A 25127-nucleotide genomic window follows, 5' to 3' on the forward strand; every position below is an offset into this window, starting at 1 on the left:
AGCCTCTCAGTGTGCTCTTAATTTATATGCATATGTGCATGAATTATTTTAGCTTCACACTCACAGATTAGAAGTATCACATTAGGGAAGAAGGTTCAGAGAGGTACCCTCACAGGAGTCTGCCAGTCTTCACAGCCAGGAAATCAGAGAGCTACAAAAAGCTGGCCCCGTAGCCCCAAAACACAGCAATCAGAAGCCGTATAGTACAGTGGTAAAAAGACCTATGTATGCAAAAGAGCCTGAGAGGACCATCACACATAGGAGGTGTTAAATAAACACATGCTGAAAAGAAGTAAACTGAATGATGGCCTTGAGTCATCAAAAAAAGTTTAAATATGGTTAGCATATGTTCTTTTAAGGCAAATAAATGGAAATATTTTAGAAAACATTTTCATCTAAACCAGTTAAAATAATATATATATATTTAAAGGTCTTTCAATGTGGTTGAGATTATTTTACATTTATGGCACCTCCCCTCATTTATCAGATACTTCGTGAGTGACTACTGTGTACCTGGCAGTATGACAATGGTCATAGGTACAAAATGAGCAAAAGCAGACAGTCCCTAAATTCATGGGGCTTCAGCCCAGTCAAGGCAAATAGATGGGAACACTGAGGCACAGGGCATTTAAGACCCAATTTCTCTTCTGTAATGTCAGTCATAGCTGTAGCAATTTTTACTTCAATAATCTCAGCATTCATTTTCAAGGACCATGAGAATTCTAGAAGCAATGAACTTGACATTGAGAATATTTTAAAAATATTTTTTCAACTGTTTAGAAAGAGCTAATTTTAGAAAAGAAACAAAAAGAATATGGTCATTCCATTTTCTATTAAATTTAATTTTAAATATTTTCTATACTTTATCTAATAAAATGTATTGACCTTGAAATAGGACTGCTGTCAGAATATGCTTAGTGGATACAGAAATCAATTTACCACTGGTGTCTTAGTCTTGATAGCAACTCATTTTGTAAATATCAGCCACATGTGTCTGCCTTTTGTGATGGCAGTTTAGCTGAGCTGAAACTGAATTGAGTAAAGAGATTTGGCATTGGGTGGGGAATCTGAATTACTCCTTAAGCATCAGAACTTCTCCCAGTCTTCACAGAATTAGGAAGGATTCTTATCTCCAGATGCTCCTACCTATTACTGAGTGACATATTCGTTCAAAGCCTTCTGATTTTCTCTAAAGTTACAAGATACTATACTAGAATGCTGGAATTTTCTCTGGATGACCAGTTTCTTTGGAGATACAAAGAATATTTTGTTTAGTTTTGGGCTTTTGATGTCATTAATGAGAAACTAGAAATTCTCAGGAAACAAAAAGGGAAAACAGCATTGAAATTAATTTATTTTTATACAAATCATACCTAGCAGACCTTGTGTATGGTTGACAAGAGAGTAATTCTACCAATCTCCTTTCTAATAAAAGGACCAGAAATAATTTTTAGATATTTTATCCTTTTGGAATATGGAAAACAGATGAAGGTGTTAAAAATCCAACTCAGTATAGAATCAACCAATATTTTGGTTTTTTTAAATTGTTTTTTGAATACTTTGAGTTAAAGGATACTGTTCATTCCTGCTCCCCATCTACCATTCCCCTCACGAAGGTTTTCAAAAGAAATCTAGTTTAGGTGAATGATTATTGGTATGGGAATAATCAGAATCTCTGTATGAGAAAGCATCTACACAATATCATATGTTACCAAACATAAGGTAGCTGTGACTAAAATGGAAAGTTCTCTTCATTAAAAAAAAAAAACTCCAATATTAAAATATTCAAACTTGCATTTAAAAGTCTAATGTAAATATATATGTATCCATCCATTCATTCAACCAAAACATGGTGCTTTGCAGAGCATAAACGGTCATCACCCTATGTGTTCTGGGATCTGTGGGGTGAGACCTATCCCTGGGTAGAGATGGGGTAGCCTTCTGATCTAGAAGGAACTTTGCTTTGGCCACTAAACTTTTAAAATAGAATGTCAATGTCATCCTTTCGCTGTTTTATCCAATATCAAAGGATTGTGACTTCTCTCAATCAGCAACAATATATGCCAATGTTCCATGGTCTCAAAAGGATTTATAACTACTAATCACCAGATATTAAGGTTAAAAAATTAACACTGAGGAGAGGGAAGAAATAATAGACCAGTAGAGTAAAGGAATACGGCACCCAACTAGTTCTCCGGGTATTTAAAGTTCTATCTTTTTATCAAGTTAATCTTTACAAGAAAACATACAAAAAATTCTCCGTTGAGAAGCACTGGGAAAGCCATAATGCTGGGAATGGGGTTTTTAGGCTCTGGTTGTTTGTTATTCAATAGATCAACATGTACCTAGTTCTACAGAAAGAAAAACCTTCCCCCAAGGGAAAAAGAACTGCTAGGATTCATGACCCACCTACCTTTGCAGAAGGTGTACCAAATACAGACTTCCTTCTTATGAGTGAAAAGATCCAGAACATCAAGGAGAAGTCATTTGATATTATGACATGCCCCTTTGTCCCTATCATTATGCTCACTTTTGGAGGCTTCAATCTTCTATTATTATGGACTATAAGCTCTGGTACCATCTCTGTGCCACAGACTCCTGGTTTTATACTTCTAAATTTATATATTTTGTTTCTTCTATTTAAAAACTATCTCTTAAAATGAACAAATTCTGAAGACTTAAAACACTGATTCAAAAGAAAAGCTCTCTGATGATACAGAACTCTTTTCTCAAGATGTATTGTCGATCAACATTTTGAGGAATGTCAGATTTTCACCAAATACATCAGGAAGCCACTGCTCTAAACTTGGCTGGAGTTTCTGAAGTAAGCCCAATCCTTTCTAAAAACAACTAAATATAATAACTCTTCCCTACCAGAGGGCAGACAGCAGAAGCAAGAAGAACTACAATTCTGCAGCCTATGGAAGGAAAACCACATTCACAGAAAGACAGACAAAATGAAAAGGCAGAGGACTATGTACCAGATGAAGGAACAAGATAAAACCTCAGAAAAACAACTAAATGAAGCAGAGATAGGCAACCTTCCAGAAAAAGAATTCAGAATAATAATAGTGAAGATGATCTAGGACCTCGGAAAAAGAATGGAGGCAAAGATCGACAAGATGCAAGAAATGTTTAACAAAGACCTAGAAGAATTAAAGAACAAACACCTAGAAGAACTAAAGAAAAAACAAACAGATATGAACAATACAATAACTGAAATGAAAAATACACTAGAAGGAATCAGTAGCAGAATAACTGAGGCAGAAGAACGGATAAGTGACCTGGAAGACAGAATGGTGGAACTCACTGCCATGGAACAGAATAAAGAAAAAAGAATGAAAAGAAATTAAGACAGCCTAAGAGACCTCTGGGACAACATTAAATGCAACAACATTTGCATTATAGGGGTCCCTGAAGGAGAAGAGAGAGAGAAAGGAACCGAGAAAATATTTGAAGAGATTATCGTCAAAAACTTCTTAACATGGGAAAGGAAATAGTCACCCAAGTCCAGAAAGCGCAGAGAGTCCTAGGCAGGATAAACCCAAGGAGAAACATGCCGAGACACATAATAATCAAATTGACAAAAATTAAAGACAAAGAAAAATTACTGAAAGCAACAAGGGGAAAATGACAAATAACATACAAGGGAACTCCCATAAGGTTAACAGCTGATTTCTCAACAGAAACTCTACAAGCCAGAAGGGAGTGGCATGATTTATTTAAAGTGATGAAAGGGAAGAACCTACAACCAAGATTACTCTACCCAGCAAGCATCTCATTCAGATTCAATGGAGAAATCAAAAGCTTTACAGACAAGCAAAAGCTGAGAGAATTCAGTACCATCAAACCAGCTCTACAACAAATGCTAAAGGAACTTCTCTAAGACAGAAACACAAGAGAAGAAAAGGACCTACAAAAACAAACCCATCACAATTAAGAAAATGGTAATAGGAACATACATATCAATAATTACCATAAACGTGAAAGGATTAAATGCTCCAACCAAAAGACAACAGGCTTGCTGAATGGATGGAAAAACAAGACCCATATATATGCTGTCTAGAAGAGACGCACTTCAGACCTAAGGACACACACAGACTGAAAGTGAGGGGATGGAAAAAGATACTCCATGCAAATGGAAAACGAAAGAAAGCTGGAGTAGCAATACTCATATCAGCTAAAATAGACTTTAAAATAAAGAATGTTACAAGAGACAAAGAAGGACACTACATAATGATCAAGGGATCAATCCAAGAAGAAGATATAACAATTATAAATATATATGCACCCAACATAGGAGCACCTCAATACATAAGGCAACTGCTAACAGCTATAAAGGAGGAAACTGACAGTAACACAATCATAGTGGGGGACTTTAACACCTCACTTACACCAATGGACAGATGATTCAGACATAAAATTAATAAGGAAACACAAGCTTTAAATGATAAAATAGACCAGGTAGATTTAATTGATATTTATAGGACATTCCATCCAAAAACAGCAGATTACACTTTCTTCTCAAGTGCTCACAGAACATTCTCCAGGATAGATCACATCTTGGGTGACAAATGAAGCCTCGGTAAATTTAAGAAAACTGAAAGCATATCCAGCATCTTTTCCGACCGCAATGCTATGAGATTAGAAATCAATTACAAGGAAAAAACCGTAAAAATCACAAACACATGGAGGCTAAACAATACATTACTAAATAACCAAGAGATCACTGAAGAAACCAAAGAGGAAATAAAAAAATACCTAGAGACAAATGACAATGAAAACACGATGATCCAAAACCTATGGGATGCAGCAAAAGCAGTTCTAAGAGGGAAGTTTATAGCAATACAAGCCTACCTCAACAAACAAGAAAAATCTCAAACAACGTAAACTTACACCTAAAGCAATAAGAGAAAGAAGAAAAAACAAAACCCAAAGTTAGTAGAAGGAAAGAAATCATAAAGATCAGATCAGAAATAAAAACAAAGAAAACAATAGCAAAGGTCAATAAAACTAAAAGCTGGTTCTTTGAGATGATAAACAAGATTGATAAACCTTTAGCCAGACTCATCAAGAAAAAGAGGGAGAGGACTCAAATCAATAAAATTAGAAATGAAAAAGGAGAAGTTGCAATGGACACCACAGAAATACAAAGCATCCTAAGAGACTACTACAAGCAACTCTATGCCAATAAAATGGACAACCTGGAAGAAATAGACAAATTCTTAGAAAGGTATAACCTTCCAAGACTGAACCAGGAAGAAAGAGAAAATATGAATAGACCAATCACAAGTAATGAAACTGAAACTTATTAAAAATCTTCCAACAAACAAAAGTCCAGGACCAGATGGCTTCACAGGTGAATTCTATCAAACATTTAGAGAAGAGCTAACACCCATCCTTCTCAAACTCTTCCAAAAATTGCAAAGGAAGGAACACTCCCAAACTCATTCTATGAGGCCACCAACACCCTGATACCAAAACCAGACAGAGATACCACAAAAAACGAAAATTACCGACCAATATCAATGATGAATATGGATGCAAAAATCCTCAACAAAATACTAGCAAACAGAATCCAACAACACATTAAAAGGATTATATACCATGATCAAGTGGGATTTATCCAGGGATGCAAGGATTCTTCAATATATGCAAATCAATCAATCTGATACACCATATTAACAGATTGAACAATAAAAACCATACGATCATCTCAATAGATGCAGAAAAAGCTTTTGACAAAATTCAACACCCATTTATGATAAAATCTCTCCAGAAAGTGGGCATAGGGGGAACCTACCTCAACATAATAAAGGCCATATACGACAAACCCACAGCAAACATCATTCTCAATGGTGAAAAACTGAAAGCATTTCCTCTAAGATCAGGGACAAGACAAGGATGTTCACTCTCACCACTATTATTCAGCATAGTTTTGGAAGTCCTAGCCACGGCACTCAGAGAAGAAAAAGAAATAAAAGGAATACAAATTGGAAAAGAAGAAGTAAAACTGTCACTGTTTGCAGGTGACATGATACTATACATAGAGAATCCTAAAAACGCCACCAGAAAACTACTAGAGCTAATCAATGAATTTGGTAAAGTTGCAGGATACAAAATTAATGCACAGAAGTCTCCTGCATTCCTATACACTAATGACGAAAAATCTGAGAGAGAAATGAAGGAAACACTCCCATTTACCATTGCAACAAAAAGAATAAAATACCTAGGAATAAACCCACCTAGGGAGACAAAAGACCTGTATGCAGAAAAGCATAAGACACTGATGAAAAAGAAATCAAAGATGACACAAACAGATGGAGCGATATACCATGGTCTTGGATTGGAAGAATCAATATTGTGAAAATGACTATACTACCCAAAGCAATCTACAGATTCAATGCAATCCCTATCAAATTACCAGTGGCATTTTTTTACAGAACTAGAACAAAAAATCTTAAAATTTGTATGGAGACACAGAAGACCCTGAATAGCCAAAGCGGTCTTGAGGGAAAAAAAATGGAGATGGAGGAATCAGTCTCTGACTTCAGACTACACTACAAAGCTACAGTAATCAAGACAATATGGTACTGGCACAAAAAACAGAAATATAGATCAATGGAACAGTATATAAAGCCCAGAGATAAACCCATGCACCTATGGTCAACTAATCTATGAAAAAGGAGGCAAGGATATACAATGGAGAAAAGACAGTCTCTTCAATAAGTGGTGATGGGAAAACTGGACAGCTACATGTAAAAGAACGAAATTAGAATACTCCCTAACACCATACATAAAAATAAGCTCAAAATGGATTAGAGACCTAAATGTAAGGCCAGATACTATAAAACTCTTAGAGAAAAACATAGGCAGAATGCTCTGTGACATAAAGCACAGCAAGATCCTTTTTGACCCACCTCTTAGAGAAATGGAAATAAAAACATAAATAAACAAATGGGACCTAATGAAACGTAAAAACTTTTGCAAAGCAAAGGAAACTACAAACAAGATGAAAAGACAATCCTCAGAATGGGAGAAAATATTTGCAAATGAATTAACGGACAAAGGATTAATCTCCAAAATACATAAACAGCTCATGCAGCTCAATATTAAAGAAACAAACAACCCAATCAAAAAAAAAGGCAGAAGACCTAAACAGACATTTCTCCAAAGAAGACATGCAGATGGCCAAGAAGCACATGAAAAGTTGCTCAACATCACTAATTATTAGAGAAGTGCAAATCAAAACTACAATGAGGTATCACCTCACACCAGTTGGAATGGGCATCATCAGAAAATCTACAAACAGCAAATGCTGGAGAGGGTGTGGAGAAAAGGGAACCCTCTTGCACTGTTGGTGGGAATGTAAATTGATACAGCCACTATGGAGAATAGTATGGAGGTTCCTTAAAAAACGAAAAATAGAACTACCATATGACCCAGCAATCCCACTACTGGGCATATACTCAGAGAAAACCATAATATAAAAAGACACATGCACCCTAATGTTCATTGCAGCACTATTTACAATAGCCAGGGCATGGAAGCAACCTAAATGTCCACTGACAGATGAATGGATAAAGAAGATGTGGTACATATATACAATGGAATATTACTCAGCCATAAAAAGGAATGAAATTGCGTCATTTGTTGAGACAGGGATGGATCTAGAGACTGTCATATAGAGTGAAGTACATCAGAAAGAGAAAAACAAATATCGTATATTAACGCATATATGTGGAACCTAGAAAAATGGTACAGATGAACCGGTTTGCAGGGCAGAAATACAGACACAGATGCAGAGAACAAACGTATGGACACCAAGCGGGGGAAGTGGTGGGGTGGGTGGTGGTGTGATGAATTGGGAGATTGGGATTGACATATATACACTAATATGTATGAAACAGATAACTAATAAGAACCTGCTGTATAGAAAATAAATAAAATAAAATTCAAAACAAAACAAAACAAAAACCAAAAAAAACTCTTCCACTTCCTGAAGTTCTAATAAGCAAAACTGATGGAAATAGCTATAAAGAGGTAGGTTTCTTTCAATAGTTTTTTTTTTTTTGTACAGAGAAATATATTTAGTTATATGCCATTTCCCTTGTTTTCTAGACCTTCTCTCTCTCTCCCTCTCTCTCTCTGTCTCTCTTTGGCTCTGGCTCTCTCTCTCTCTCATATTTTTTGTCTTCAAGACAGAGCATACTCTGGAGGTCAATGTTGTGGGAAAATACAAACTGAGAAATCACAAAAACCAAAGTTTATATCATTGGATAAAAATAGTAATAATACTTTACCAAATGGAAAATTCCATCAAATGAAATGTCACTCCAATCAGATGACTTACCTAAAAACAAGAGTGTTAGAAGAAACTTAGAGAACTTAGTATTATATTCAACACTCAATAGACTAGATTTCAAAAGACATGGCAGGTATCTTAAACTGATGGACTATCCAAAACAAACAAACTATACCCAGGTCAGGAAACACCAATTTCTTCAGAAATGGTAATTAATGTTAGAAAGGAAATGGCAAACAGGGAGCAATGAAGAAAGGAAGTGGTATCTACTTTCAAATCACTTGACTCTCATATATATTTTAAGAGGCCAGTTTAGAAAATGTGGACACATATGCGTATAAAGGCCATGGCTAAACTGTGGCCATATATGCATGTTACTTTCTCTCCCAGACCTCTGGTTACTGTCTTAAAGAGAGACTGCCAAAGCTGCAAACTTTCAAATAATTTCACCTCATATGACTCAAGAAAAAGGTGCCACTGTATCAAGTGCTACTGTAATTTCCTCTGTTGATTTTCCTTCCCCCTTAACACTTAGATGTTTTGGCTGTTTGCTTTTTTTTTTCCCCAAAGTGAACACTGATGTTCATGAAAGGTGCCAGATTAACAACCAGGGGAAATTAAGAGCTTGCTCTATCAAGAGAAAAGACTCAGTGTAGTGGAGGTGATGAAAGTTTCCCCTATACTGTGCTTGCCTATGTATGTTAGCTCTAACCCATGGTCACCCCAGCTCTCCAGTTTTCACGGTCCATTAATGCCTTTGATTACTCACACTGCTAACAGGGGCAGGCAATCTTGTTCCTGCTTTTAATGCTATCATTATAATTACCACTACTGTGAGCTCTAACTTCCTCAGAGAAATTATGTCGGAATTTATATAAGCCATCATTTTGTTTCAGGACAACAGGAAAATAAAATGAACTGAAGATAAATCTTATATTATTAAGTAATATTGCAGGTTTGGTTCAAATCCATTAATTTCTTCAAACAGGAGGCAAAATCTTGAGGGGTCAAATTGAAACAGGCCTTGCTACATTCAGTCACCTGCATTCAATCTGAATTCCCATTCAGGGACATTCTAATATTTAATGGCCACACATCTTTTATTTTTCTTTTGAGTCTACCATAAACCAGTCAACTTTATTATTCATTGGCAACTATGGTAAAGGTTTGGTGGATGTTGAGGCTAAAACTATCATTATCTATGAGATCTGGAAATCACTGTCAGTCAAACAGAGAAAAAGATCTCTTTCTTGTATTTATAGGTAGGTGTGTTCCAGGTTTCTGAATTGTCTGAGTATTTCGTAAGTACTGATCATTAATTAATCTCTCTTATATCCAGGGATCTATGAAATCATTTTGCTTCATCTAGTCAGTTATCCAACAACTATTTCGTGTTGGCACTTTCCATGCTATGCTGGTTCTTCATGCAAAATATAAGGGCCAGAGCAAGACAATAATGCTTTTCCTATCTAGAGTTTATAACAATAAGGGAAGAAAAGCCAATAAACACATGCAAAATATTAACGTAACAATGAAGTAATACACTGAATGCTGCTGACTAATAGACCAATAATGACTTGGTAATTATTTGAAATGATCACAGTATTAATCCCACAGTTTTTCCCTGTTTTTGCCTTTTTGTTAAAGACCAAATTCTTTGTAGCTAGAGTATCCATTTTGATATGGCTAGCACTTCCTATAATTTATAATCTCTAGAAGAGCTGGAGAATGAGAATTGCAGGGTACTAATGACTACGGCAAACACACAGTAACAATTAGATGAAGGGTGCCCTAACTGCATCTCATACGGAAGTCTTGGAAAATTTTTAGTTTGGGAACTTTGACTGTTTTTTCCTTTGCCATGCACAGACTTTATCAAGTGAGTCCTTATGGTATTAAAACATTTGGCACTAGCTCAAGTCTATGCTATTGCTGGCAAGGGATCTAACTGGGAAGGAGGGGTGGAGTAGTTACCTTTATCAGGAAAGACCTTAACTTTATGGAAAAGCTCTTTCCTCCCCACTGCTTAAGTAGCTTTAACTGAAAGACTTAAACCCAGATGTGAGAAGAGAGATTATCTCCAAGAGCAGCAGCAATTTATTGTAATTATGTTAGTACAAAGATTAGGAAGGTGGAAAATATTATGCTAACTTAGCAGATGAGAAGGGCAATGCCCTGTATATAGGTCCCATGGCAAGGTTGTGCTAGGAAAATCAACTCTAACTCCTAAGTCCCAAGGAGGCCTCAGTTTCCCAAATTGCAAGAAAATCAGAACCTAATTACTTATAAAACCAATAAACCCATGGTATGTAATAACCAGTAGGTGGGAGGCCATGAGAATCTGCTCACCAACAGATATCAACCAATATCTGCCACTATTCCCCCAGTGGCCACCTCTTGCCAACTTCCTGTTGCCACCAGACAACTAATACATCCATCCCAATGATTCCTGTCAGCCCTATATTACAAGTCATAACAGTGGCAAAGCAACAAGGTCCGTTATGCCTGTACAACACTCTAGCTTCCCTCAGTGAAGCACTTGTCTGATTTAAAGCACTTTGGAGGTTGGCCTTGTAACTAGAGCAAAATCTGTATACATTCTGGGCCAATTCCAGGCCTCACTGTGCCTCAGCCACCCAACTGAGAATATATTTTGTCCCTAACTCCTTTCCGCATTGTATAATGGATCTCTTATCAGTTTCTCCTGACTGGACTTTTGCATCCTTCATAATTTGGTTTGTCTCATGGCACCATCTTTTTATGGTGGGAGATGTATAAGCATGAATTTTCAGAATTTGATATTTCATACAAAATGGATCAGTGAACACAGCAAAAACTTTTTTGTGGACACATCACTCTGCTCTACACGGTCTTCTAGTCAAACGAAAATTTCAGGCAATAAGACATTTTGATCTCCGTAAGCAAAAGATAAAAAGGCTAAATCTGAGAGACTCAACTTATTGACTCTCATGGTCATGAAGAGAAAAATAGGAAAAGTAATAAAGCCTTTAGAGCAGAAAACAATAGGTGATTTCTTCTTTTCTTTCCATTACAGAGAGCTGACAGTAGCCTAATGAATGTCAAGGACACAAGAAACATAGCGAGTCAGGGAAAATTATAGGTCATAGATGGTATAAACCTCATATGAAAAATACTAGCTAAGGCGCTAAGAAAGCCAGTAAATACTGAAAAAGTTATGAAGATGAATATGCTCAGGTTCTGGACAAAGGGTACATAAAACAAGACCAGACAAAAATACTTTAAAAACAAGTTTGTTTTTTGGTTTGTTTCTCGCAATGCACATTAGACATAGCTCAATTTTGGGACTTCCCTGGTGGTCCAGTGGTTAAGAATCCGTCTTGCAATGCAGGGGATGTTGGTTCGATCCCTGGTCAGGGAACTAAGATCCCACATGTCACGGGGCAACTAAGCTCATGCACCACAACTAATGAGCCTGCGTGCCACAACTAGAGAGAAGCCTGCGCACTGCAACAAAGAGCCCATGCACCACAACGAAAGATCCCACGTGCCACAACTAAGACCCGATGCAGCTAAAAAAAAAAATTAAAAAAAAAAGATAGCTCAATTTCAAGAGCTTGCAGTGGTTTAGTAATCAAATAGCTCAAGACAATGCATCATGGTTCTACCTATCAAGAATGCTTGCTTACTTTGGCTGACATGCTGCAATTATTAATTTGGTTATCTGATTCAAAACAGAGTCAGGAACATTTGCTCTTAGCTTTGATTTCTTCACTTAAGGAGCAAATTCTAGGAGTTACTATGCTAAGGGTTGAGTGAATCTCAAGTTGGAATTTTCTTAAGGGAAGAGAAGTTATAAGATAAACAAGTTGAATTCTCATCGTTCCAAAGCTAAGTTTTAATAATATAAAATTAAAAGGGTAAAACTAAAACGTCTGGAATTTGAATGATGGATTCCATGACTATGCAGAAGAAATATTTTTTTAAAGGAGGCTTTAGAGCAGAAAATTACAGATGATCACTTCCTGAAAAGGGGTGAAAGGAGGGACTCAAATTGATCAATCTGTGGGTAGTGGTGTTGATGATATGGGGAAGGAGGAAAGAAGTATGCCAATGAATGTTCTCAACGGAAGTACATAACTTGAAGAAATTTACAGATTATTTAGGGAAATGGGTTATACAAAGGTAACAATCAAAGACAACAAAAACAAAATTTAAATAAGAGTCAAAGAACAGATGAGGGCTGAGGAAGAGATTAGTTCCGGTTAGTTCCTGAGATTATCTCAATAGGGGCAGTGGAATTGGAGGCAGCCTCTTACTGCCCCTACCCCTAGCACTTCCTCAATACGCCTACATCCCACACAGTTTATAACCACACCAAATGGTTTTACCAAAAGAGCTATGGCTAAGGGCTTTCTGGTTTAAGATTTTAGGTCTTTTTAGAAACTAGGAAACTTGCTTCCCTCTTTTCTATACACTTCAATTCTATTTCCTATCAAATTGCTTTTTTCTTTTCTACTATTGTCCATTCTAGTTCTGGTGTATCAGGGTTGAAAAAGCAGTAGTGAAGGTGGGAATGAATGGAACACAGCTGGCCTGTGGAAAAAGGGCTGTGAGTAGGAAGCAGCTGCATTTTGGAGGCAAGAAGAACAAAGAATTAGGATCTTCAAAGCTAAGGAAAGCTTCTCCCTGTGTTCTTCCCTCCTTTCACCTCTTCTCCTTCCTGGGAAATGATAGAAATTTCACAAAACATACAGCCTTTCTGAATTCATAACAATCTCCTTTTCCTCATACCCAAGTGTGTTTAACTTATTACTACTGCTAACATTTTGCATGTACTTTGCATTAAAATTTTTCTCCTAGGAGTTTCAAAGAGGTTTATAAATTTTCATTAAAACAAATATGCCTGGGCATACTTTCATATTAATAAAATTTAACTTTAGAATAATGAGAATTCTGTTTGCTAAAATGTTACTTTTCTAGAATTTGGTTTATTATACCACACATACATTTCCTAGACCAGTGGTTCTTAAATTTTAGGCTTCATAAGAATCCTCAGGGGCACTTAATAATATGCATATTCTTGTGCCACATCTGATCATGGATTTATATTTGGTTGGTCTAGAGTGAGGCCCTGGAATCTACATTTTTAATAAGCACCCAAGGGGATTCTTATACACATACAGTGGGGATAGAGGGGCCCCACTGAGACCCTGTCCTAACTGAGGCATCCCAACCTCCCAGCTTCAACTTTCCCAAGGGAGCCTATTTCTTAGGGGCAGTAGTCAAGCATTCTCCTGTAGTCCACACTGAATAGTGAGTCAAAAATACAAAGTGAGCAATCTGAGAGAAAGAAAATGATCAACAAGATTTCACTTTTAACAATGCAAGGTGCTATTAGCTACACAAACACAGGAAAGAAAGGGAGGTACCCTGGTTTTAACTTCACTTCCTTGAATATGATGAGGTTTGGTATTATGAATGAGTTGGTTTTCTATTCATGAGAGTTGAACCCTTACTGGCTCTCCAGTTATGTATGCTGCATTCTGGCACCCTTTTCCCTAACTCAATGAGAGTCTTGGCAGAGCCAGCTTTGATTTCCCAAATTGCAAGCAATTTGGAACCTAACTACTTAGAAAAGCAATTGTGTGAAATCTATGTGCAATGGGTACGAGGCTATGAGAACCTGTTTGTCAATAGACACCAATGACTTCCTGCCTCTACTCCCTCAGATGCTGTCTCTTGCCCACCAGCACCACAGGGGGACTCTCAGATAAGCTCAGAAGCCAGAATTCTTCTTGAGGACACTATGTACTTCTGCTTTTAACCTCCAAATCCTACCTTTTAGGTACTACTGTCACCCAGCCCTGGTCCTCAGACCTCAATTCTGTGACCCCATGCCCTGTCTTCCTGTTGAGCCATTCTTGGAATCGTGATATCCTGCTGACTACTCTGACCTAATATTAGATGATGTTTAACTCCTTGTATCTTGCTTCTGACCTTATGGTTTTGATCACAAGAATTCTCTCAAAGGTCACCAGTGGCTAAATTCAGTAGTGTTTTCTTAGTCCTCTCTCTCTCTCCACCACTCTGTTGAGTGACCCCATCACACTTTTCCTTCCATTGATTCTCCTCCCTTGGTGTCAGCGACAACACAATTCTCTTATGGACATAGAGAGCATCTGATCTGCTTGGTATTAATCCTCCCAACCTAGCACAACACACAGAAAATGAAAGATATGCTTAGCCACCAATATGTACAATGTTGTTGAGCCCAAGACAGTTTCAGTTCAACCTAAACAAAAATTCTCTGCCTAATTATACACAAGCCAATGTCAACCTAGAGGAGTTGCATTTTACTTGGGATTTAGGTTTTTTAAAGAATATGTAAGAAAAAAAAAAAACAAGTTGTGTCAAAATTACCTTGAAAATCCCCTAGGAAGGCCCCATGCTGGAAGCCAACATACTGTCTCTCAGTAGGCCCAACCCAGGCAGGTTTTTCTTCCTGCATTGGTATACATTACTATGTCTTTGGAATAGCTGGCTTGTATTTGAGGTGCAGGTTATACAAAACAGGACACTGAGCATGGCAAGATACTCACCCTAAGGGACAACATGGGAACAGACGTGGACTGAGAAAAAACAATATACATTTCAGGTTCACTCCTGCACATAGACTCATTGACTATAACTTATAACCTGAGTAGACTTGTCTGCACAATGTAAATTATTATTTCTCCTCTTTTTAGATTCATTTGCTGAGCAGGTGTAGTTGAATTCATGCAAATCTAGTGTTTGTATGATACAACTCCACCAAAGAATTTGAGTGGTTGTTTCAATAAATATACATAGGCCTATTCTCTTGACTTCTAGTATCCCAAGGATAAAGAACAGAGGCAGATACTAAATCAAGTAAGAATATCAACTAGAGAGAACTGGATTTTTTTCTTGCAAAAACCTTTTTGATTACATAAATCAAAGACATTTGTGATGTAGTGGAAAATGTACTGTACTTGGTGCCAAGAAACCAGGATTCCAATCCCAATTCCACCACATATTAGTTAGGTGAACTGGGCCAGTGTCCTCACCTCTAAAATGGGTACAAGTAGTAACTGCTTTGAGGTCTACAAGAAAAAGTGTAAAGTATGCATGTGTCACTGACACAGGTAGGCACTTGCTATAGGTTTGTTTGCTGTGAATTTGTTGAACTGAAGCTGAGAGACAAAATAACCATGTAAGGAAGAAAACTATCAGAATCGACATTATGGTGCACATAGTAAGTACTATGTCAGTATTTAATGAACCAAGTTGAGAGAGATATCAAGCTGATTTGACCAAGTCAATATATAATTTTCGTATTCTAACATTCTTTTATTTTCTCCACATGGTAATCGGTACCAAAGTCCACTTATGGCTTCATAAACATGGGCTCAAAACAAAAGTGCTTCTAATCAGATCTGGCAAGAAAAGGAGAGAAACATAGGGTGAGATAAGTGTGAGGCTACAGTGCTGAGTAACAAGGATGGCGGTGCCTCAGTACATGAGTCACACAGACACGGAACAGTACACAGCTAGAGATAATTCACAGGTAAATGCTGCATGAGCCATTACGTCATCCCTCCTTTGCCCTTTCTGCATCAATCATGCCGCCTGGACTCTGATGCAACCTAGCAAGAATGTCTGCTTTGCAGACAGCAGACAGAGCCTTAGAACACACACATACTCATCACAGAGAGCAATATGAACCCAAACTAAAGCTTCTGGCATTTCCTTTTGTTTAAATCATGCTTTAAAGGGGAAGTCTTTTTTTTTTTTTTAATATTTATTTTTTTGGCCGTGCTGGGTCTCAGTTGCGGCACACGGGATCTTCATTGCCTCATTCAGGATCTTCCTCACAGCATGCGGGAACTTTTTTTTTAGTTGTGGCATGTGAACTCTTAGTTGTGGCATGTGGGCTCTTACATGCGGCATGTGGGATCTAGTTCCCTGACCAGGGATCGAACTCGGGCCCCCTGCATTGGGAGCATGAAGCCTTAGCCACTGGACCACCAGGGAAGTCCCCAAGGGGAAGTCTTATGGGGGAGATGTATAACTATAGGTTAAGCCATCTGGTCTGAGGCCTCAAGGACTAGGCTTCATCATTTTGGACAAGTCACTCCAGGTCTATAGGCCACATCTGTACAAGTAGATGATCATCAAGGTCCCTCCCAGTTCTGTAATTTCATCATTAAAAATTCAGGCCAATCACACCCATACAATGGGCATATAAACATTTAGTTGTATAAGTCAGCTTTATTTATTCTCAGCTATACAGGTCATTCAAATATTTGGCTACCTCCATCCCCACACTGCATTACTGAAAGACTGTGTAGCTATGTACAAATCTTGTTAAAGCAGAAAAAAGTGGCAGGTAGGAACTGGTGGTTCTAGAAAATGTGAATGTTCATAACTGAGGTTATAGGGACACTCTAGTCTAAATCACAGAAGCGTAAAAGCAAATGCTCATTAGGGGATATAATGCATTAACACCTATTTTTCTGTAGAGGCAATGATTTGAACAATAAAGAAGAGTCACAAGGGATGCAAACAAGAAAAATGGGTACAAAAAGGGCACTCTAGCCTCCAAATAATTCAAATTAAAGACGGATGTTGTAACCCTAACTTGAAACCAAATGCAGGGCCAGTATGTACAAGATTTAGTCAAGAGCTATCAGTTTGTGAGTTCACATACCACCAGTCCAAAGGAGGCATTCATTAGAGACCAATCCAAGGCAAAGAGGAGGTGGCTGGCTCCTGGTAAGCCTGTCCTGCCATAATGCTTTCCACCTGCCATGGCACCATGTCCAAGCTGGCCAATGCAAACATTTAAAGACCTATCACTGCAAGATTTTTGATGGCATCTCCAAAGAGGGGCATTTCCAACAAAACTTGGGATTGGGGAAAACAGACAAGTCCAGTGAAGATGAAAACCAAAGGCCCTGTAGTGCTTCCCTCACAGCTGACACCGTGCGGGGTCCCTTACCTTGCATGCTGAGTGGCTGGGGCAGGGGGTCACCCCATTGGACCTCTAGCAGCATTCAACAAAGCGCCCAGCCCTTTAATTGTTCAGCCAAATGTTATGAAGCTTGGCTGCAAAGACAGGGCAGACTGGTTGAAATTCAAAGGATCCATCCTACAGGTATTCTGAAAATCCTGGCCACCTCTGTAACAAGTACTGTTCCCCTTGGTAAGGGAGAGAATAGAAAGGGAGAATATGCGACCTGCCTGACAGGAAGACGGGACCCAGCTAGATGGAACATGCCTCTCCACTCCTTTCCTATCCTATCGCTCACGAATGCTCTGGCAGACTTCCTTGCTAAAAAAGCAAACAGACATATACAGTCCACTCTTTCTTTAGCTAGAAATGTAAAACCCAGAACAATCAACACTTTTTTTTTTTTAAGATTTTTTTGATGTGGACCATTTTTAATGTCTTTATTGAATTTGTCACAACACTGCCTCCGTCCTATGTCTTTGTCCTCTGGCTCCAAGGTATGTGGCATCCCAGCTCCCCGACCAGGGATCGAACCTGCACCCCCTGCATTGGAAGGTGAAGTCTCAACAACTGGATGGCCAGGGAACTCCCATCATCAACACATTTTTATACACTGGGCTCATGTGGTTTATTCTGATTGCTTACTGATTGTATAATCTTTTTGATCAACTAGGGCAGAAGTCAGCCAACTTTTCCCTCCAAGAACCAGATAGTAAATATTTTAGATTTTGTGGGCTATATGTTTTCTGTTGCAACTGCTCGCCTCTACCGTTACAGCACAGAAGCAGCTATAGACAATAGGTAAATGAATGAGCATAGCTTGTTATTTATAAACACAGGTGAATGGTTAGATTTGGCCTGCATGGTTCACTGAGCCCTGAACTAGTATGTTTCCAAAGAGCTCAACTATGATAAAGTGAGAAGGTACTACCAAACGTATCACCCCTTAAAACAATTTAAATCTAAGCCTCAATTTTGGGAGAACTAACTTCTAAAATAATCTTCATTAATAGTAGGTACAATAAGAACCCATTTTCAGGAAGTGTGTGTGTGTATGTGTGCGTGTGTGTAAAATACAGGGTGATTCAAAAGCAACTGAACACTTTCAGAAATTTATCACTCAGTAACTAGGTTTTTTTACGAAAATGTAGTTTGCACTAAATCGTCAAGTTACCCTTACAGGTGTCTTGCCAAAGGGCAACTCCAAGCTTTAACTGCAAGTTTATATACATCATAGTTACTGAGTTCAATTTTTGAAAGTGTTCAATTCTGTTTTATTCAGCCTGTATATTATCTGTGTACATACTGTAAAATACTTTAAATGATAAACACTAAACTATAAACAATGGTTATTCCTGGAAAATGGGGGTTAAAAGTTTCTTTTATCAGTGTTGCTTGAATTTTTAACAAGGATACAGTTAAGTCCCCTACATAAGAACAAGTTCCATTCCAAGAGGCGTTCATAAGTCCAATTTGTTCATAAGTCCAACAAAGTTAGCCTAGGTACCCAACTAACACAGTCAGCTATATAGTACTGTACTGTAATAGGTTTATAATACTTTTCACACAAATAATACATAAAAAACAAACACAAGAAATAAAGAAAACATTTTTAATTTACAGTATAGTACCTTGAAAAGTACAGTAGTATAGTACAACAGCTGGCATACAGGGGCTGGCATCAAGTGAACAGGCAAGAAGAGTTACTGACTGGAGGAGGGAGAGGAGGTGGGAGATGGTAAAGTTGAAGGATTGTCAGCAATAGGAGACCAAGGGCAAGCTGCAATTTCACTCATGTCTGATAGTGATGGCACAGGTTCTGGTTCCTTGCTGGAACCAGATGCACGTTCACAACTTTGAAAGTTCGCAACTTGAAGGTTCGTATATAGGGGACTTACTGTATATTACTTAGTGAATAAAAAGGTGTTTCGTTTTTCTCTTGTAAAGAAGTGGTAAGGGTAGGCAATCTTTGGCACTGCAACTTAAAACATCTACTGAAGGCCAGCTGTGACTCTCTTCTAATAGTAGATGCCAATAAATATCTCATGAAGTTCCTAACCCAGTAAGAAGGACAGATAATAAACAAAAAAATCCATAAATACAGAAGTTATTTTCAGATTATGGTGTAAATGCTCTGAGCCACAGGGTAATGGGGAAGGCCCACTGAAAAGCTGACATTTAGGTAGAGACCTGAAGGATAAGAAGGAGGCAGTCATGGGAAGTAAATTCCAGGCTAAGGGTAAGGTTTTCTGGCCTGAACTGTAGGTCAAATCCTGGTTAAACATTAAAATCAACTTGGGCACTTTCAAAAAATACTGATGACTGGGCCCTGCTGCAGGTCAGTAACTCTCTGGAGGTGGAGCTGGGTATTGCTCTCCCTTTTTTTAAAGCCAGGACTGAAAAACACTGTTATAGAGTCTAGACATTTTTATGTCGGCATGAACAGAGGCCTTCAGAGATTAGAGGGAAGAAGACTATGGGTGAAACCGAACTATTAACTTTTAGAATGGTGTGGGACTTTTTTTTGTTTGACTCTAGTAAGATTAACTGGATGTATTGTTTAGTGATGCGATGAAGGCCTGGGGATTCTCCCCTCACCGTTGAGCAAGAGACCACAGAAACACACAGATCTTTTCATTGGGACCTTTTGCCTGAGCTTCTGGCAAGCTGTAAAGCAAATGAACCATCAAGTGACAGACTTCTTGGATGTATTTAGCAAAGGGCTGACTGAAACGGCTAGACCCTGAGCTCCTCCCTGAAGGCTAACAGATTCAAAACTGGCTGAACCACAAAAAGAAGTTCCCATGGCAAGGATTTATACTCTACAGTGTAAGGATATACACATTCTCATATTCATACACCCCCATTCACCCAACTCTAAATAAAGTTGGTAACAGATGACAAAGAGAGTAAGGATCACTGGAATTTGTTGATCATCTTCTAAATAATTTTAGGCAGTTGTTGCAATTTTCTTTCATTCACCTATCCATCCATCCATCCAACATACCCCTACCACTGCACACCTACTCTGTACTTCCCACTGTGGTGCATGGGATATACATGTCTCCCATTCCAGTGGGAAACACAAGTAATAATCACAAAAGATCGTAATATGTGCTATGAGACAGTGTTCCTGTTCTTCCTCCCTGTTACTTCTGTACCTTGCTTCTCTTCTACAGTGCAGAACTTACCACGCTTTCTATAATTTGCTTAAATATGCTTTCTCAACTAGAGGTCCTTAAAAAACAAGGGCTGTCTTACTCTGTATTCTCAATACTAAATATAATTCATGGCATAAAGTGGCATTCAACAACTGTAAATTGAATCAAATGTATATATATTTGATCAAGTCATATTATTATACAATATAGATATATATTATACATTATACAGTGGAAGAAGGGCCTATGGGAGCCAGGGAAGGCTTCACAGAGGAGTGATAACTGAGAAAAACCTTAAAGGATGAACCAAAAATCTTCTGGTGGAGGTTTCCTCTGGGTGTGTGTTTGGACTTTGTTCCAAGGGCAGTGGAGAACTACTGAAAGTTTCTAAGCTGACGGGAAAGGTTTTGTGATAGAATCAGATTTGATTTTAAGAATCATTTCTCTGAAAGCATTGTGGGAAGCGAATGGGAGGCTGGGAAAGCAGTAAGTCCGGGGGCAGGGAGGGTGAATAGGGAGGCTGTGATATTGCCTTGCTGGCAAAGAAGAATCCAGAGCAGTTCAGGATGTTGAACTAACTGGCAGGATGTAGCTGGCTGGACTTCATGGCATGTGTTTTGTGTACCTATCTCACTTCTGAGTTCATCTATTTTTCTTGTGCTTATTTCTCTTTTGCCCAGATCCCCTCCTTTACTAACACTGTGGGAGAAATTATTCTGTCCTGCCCTACTATGTATATTGTTGAGCTAACTTAAATCTTTTGTGAAATATGGTAGAGACATACACATACCAATCAATTAGATGCGGTGGTTTAGGGAGAGAGAAGTTTTGGCTTTCTGCAAGGATGATAGGAGAATGGTGGGGCTGTTAGCCAAAGCATGGACTAGTGCAGGAGAGCGCTGGTTTGGGAGATAATGAGTTCCATTTGGGCATTCAAGAGGAGCTGGCCAGAAATCAGCTGGAAATAATGGCTGGAGCTCAGAAAGTGTGAGACACAGGTTTGGGAATTGGCAGCATATACATCATTGCTGAAGCCAGTGGTGTGCTATTAAACTAGGTCTCAGAAAATAAAACAAAAAATCCGCCCCCTCCCCGATTTGTACCATTTGCCTATTTCTGTGGCATACATACTCCCACCTTGGCCAATTTCAAGCTACCAAGATGATGGTCACTGAACAAAAAGTTGAGAAGAGATGTGCACAACTGGTTCTTAGGAACTGGCTCTAACATACCACTGGCTGAAGCCAAAGATGAACAAAATTGTCCAGGGACAAAATGAAGAGTAAGAGGGCTGGGAATAAAACCCTGGGAAGTATGGACATTTATGAGATGGACAGAAGATGAGCTATCAAAGTGGCTTGAGAAAAAGCAGACATAGGAGTAGGGAGAAAACAGGAGCAAAAGAAATCACAGAAGGCAAGGGAAGAATTAATTCAAGATGGACAGAGTGGTCTATAGTGTTAAATGTTCTTAAAAGGTGAAGTAAGATAAACAAGGGTAGAAAGTATCCACTGGGTTTGCCTACAAGGATATTGGAGGTGACCTGTGTGGTGAGAGCCCAAGTGTTGAGATGAAAAAGTCTTAGCAATGTTTTTAGGTTGAGTGGATGTTGGAGAGAAAAGGGGAGGCTGAAGATACATAGATGAGAAGGCGAACTTGAAGCGTCTGTTCTAGAGTAAGTCAGCTGTTATGGAATTGAGAATACAGATTACAGATGAAATGAACTCACCTTCGGTAGGAGAGAGAACGCTTCTTTTTCTGGAAATGTGATACCAAGTGATTATTAGGAAGATTAACAACATTGAGTTTCATCTCTCTTTAATTAGCCCAAAGAGATCTCAATAAGTGATATGATCAAAAGGCATCATGGGGCTTCCCTGGTGGCGTGCTGGTTAAGAATCCACCTGTCAATGCAGGGGACATGGGTTTGAGCCCTGGTCCAGGAAGATCCCATGTGCCGTGGAGCAACTAAGCCTGTGCGCCACAACTACTGAGCCTGTGCTCTAGAGCCATGAGCCACAACTGTTGAGCCCGCGTGCCATAACTACTGAAGCCCACGTGCCTAGAGCCCATGCTCTGCAACAAGAGAAGCCACCGCAATGAGAAGCCCATGCACCGCAATGAAGAGTAGCCCCCGCTCACCACAACTAGAGAAAGCCTGTACACAGCAACGAAGACCCAACACAGCCAAAAATAAATAAATAAATTTATTTTAAAAAAATAAAAGAAATAAAAGAAAAAATTAAATATTAAAAAAAAAGGGATCATGAAAGGAATAAGAGGATAACAAAAGGTCTATACAAGCTACAAGAGAACTAAGCTCTACAAAACTGTAAATAGGCTGCACTTTTCCCCTAGAAAAGTAGTACCACCCACAAATCCTACTTCCCTTGGAAACTGTGGTTGGTAAATGCCTAATTAAAAAAAGAACATTCTTTGGATAAGTACATAAATATAGCTCCTCTCTTCCATTTTGAGAATATATTTAAAGACTGTGTTGGTACACATACATTTAAACACGTGCAAAATGGATTTGATTTAAATCAGATTTAAATCATCTGATTTAAAGATGTTTTCAATGGGTTACCATGATAGAAAACATTATTAAAAAAACCCTTTCAGATCTAAAATAGGACTACCTAGGATAGATTTAAACTTTACAAACAGTATTATTTTATGGAATTAAGTAATTTTTCAGACAGAAACAGATCTTGCTTAGATTAAAAACTCTCACTCTTTTTTTGGATTAAATACTCTTTCAGTAATGTAGTATGACTCTGAATTTCCATACAAGACTAACTGGTTTCAACTCTATGTTCTAGCAAGAGCCTGGAGTGACTGGTCTGAAAAGTTTTATTCAATTTGATCTTTACTCGTGATGTGGAAAGTCTGAGCCTACATTTTCAAAGCAATTTTCGTCAGGATACATTACATTTAATTTACATTTTAACAAGGTTTGTGTAATAAGAGTGATTTATGAGTTAGGTTACCAGATATTTGGTATTTATGAGATATCAAAACTCTGTTACCTCATGCTATTTTTAAAAATTAATTAATTAATTAATTAGTTTATTTATTTATTTATTTTGGCTGCGTTGGGTCTTCATTGCTGCTCACAGGCTTTCTCTAGTTGCGGTGAGCGGGGGCTACTCTTCATTGCGGTGCGCAGTCTTCTCATTGTGGTGGCTTCTCTTGTTGCGGAGTACGGGCTCTAGGTGCGCAGGCTTCAGGAGTTGTGGCACTCAGGCTTCAGTAGTTGTGGCACGCAGGCTCTAGAGCGCAGGCTCAGTAGTTGTGGTGCACAGGCTTAGTTGCTCCACGGCATGTAGGATCTTCCTGGCCCAGGGCTCAAACCCATGTCCCCTGCATTGGCAGGCGGATTCTTAACCACTGCGCCACCAGGGAAGCCCCCCTCATGCTATTCTTATTTTATCTTTTCATAAAAACTCTCTAGTGTCATAGCTATGTACAAAGTTTTTAACTATTAACAAATCTATTCTAATATTCACTGCAGAGGAGGTAACCATAAGGATCACTGAAATGATGTATATTTTTGAAGCACCTATGTTATTTCCCTGTCACCCTCCCCATCTTCATCTCCCACTGCTCCCTCCACCTACTGTAAGAACTACTGGTGAAATCTTACACAAATTATTCCAAAGCACAGTTATTCCATAATCTCAGACTAACACACTGTTGACACCAAGCCTGACAAGAACATCATAAGAAATGTAGAGGCCGGTATCATTCATAAACATAGATGCAAAACTCCTAAACAGTGGGGGAGGGAAGGACTGGGAGTTTGGGATTAGCAGAGGCAAACTATTATATATAAGATGGATAAACAACAAGGTCCTACTGTACAGCACGGGGAACTATATTCAATATCCTGTGATAAACCATAATGGAAAAGAAAATGAAAAAGAATATATATATGTGTAACTAATCACTTTGCTGTATAGCAGAAATTAACACAACATTGTAAACCAACTGTACTTCAATAAAATTAAAAAAAAAAAAAAAATGAACTACTGGTGAGCTGGTCCCTGGCAATTTTGAAAAAGTTCCCTGAATATTCTGATGTGCAACTAAGACTGAGAACCACTGGGTATTTGAAAGAACAATGGACTTGGAAGTCTTAAGCTCAAAACCTAAATTTGTTACTTAATAGTGACACGTGATTCATTTCCTCAGTAATGTATATTTGTTGAGGATTAAATAAGATAATATGTGAAATCACTTCATATATCTTCAATAATGGGAATATTTCTTGAAACAATTATTATTATATTCCTATTTATTATTATTATATTCTTCAATAATTCCTATTTACTCCTAAAAACCTCACTTGGGACATTCATTGACTGTTCTCAGCCTTTGGAGAGGCATGTGTCCCTGCAAGTAGATATCACAATTCACAAATTGATGGATCAGCCATTTGAAATGGTTACATTTATTTCTAATGAGAACATCCTCTCTTTAAATAAGACATGGGCTACTTATTTGTAAATAGGAGGAGTTTTCTGCTGTAAAACTAATGTTTTATTGAGCATTAATGTGGGGGTGAATGATTTTCTTGGTTTTGCCTCAGAAAAGCTCTGAACTCTGGAGTGTCCTTTGTCCTTATGGGAACTCATAGACCAGATTA

The 25127-nt window shown here is 38.2% G+C and overlaps 2 protein-coding genes across 8 annotated transcripts in view; one reads left to right on the plus strand and one right to left on the minus strand.

Annotated features, from left to right (window-relative positions):
• Positions 1–25127, minus strand: part of CMSS1 (cms1 ribosomal small subunit homolog) — a 393286-nt gene that overhangs the window by 175129 nt on the left and 193030 nt on the right. The window contains exon 1 of one of the 2 annotated variants that reach the window (XM_059921303.1): positions 8304–8353. The exons of the other annotated variant lie outside the window; for it this stretch is intronic. The gene's annotated coding sequence lies outside the window, so the exon portion shown is untranslated. Of the gene's footprint in view, positions 1–8303; positions 8354–25127 lie in introns of those variants that run through there. 2 annotated transcript variants of the gene reach the window in all.
• Positions 1–25127, plus strand: part of FILIP1L (filamin A interacting protein 1 like) — a 306240-nt gene that overhangs the window by 94631 nt on the left and 186482 nt on the right. The window lies entirely within an intron of this gene.

The sequence above is a fragment of the Balaenoptera ricei genome, chromosome 4 (genome assembly GCF_028023285.1).
Source record: "Balaenoptera ricei isolate mBalRic1 chromosome 4, mBalRic1.hap2, whole genome shotgun sequence".
NCBI lineage: Eukaryota > Metazoa > Chordata > Mammalia > Artiodactyla > Balaenopteridae > Balaenoptera > Balaenoptera ricei.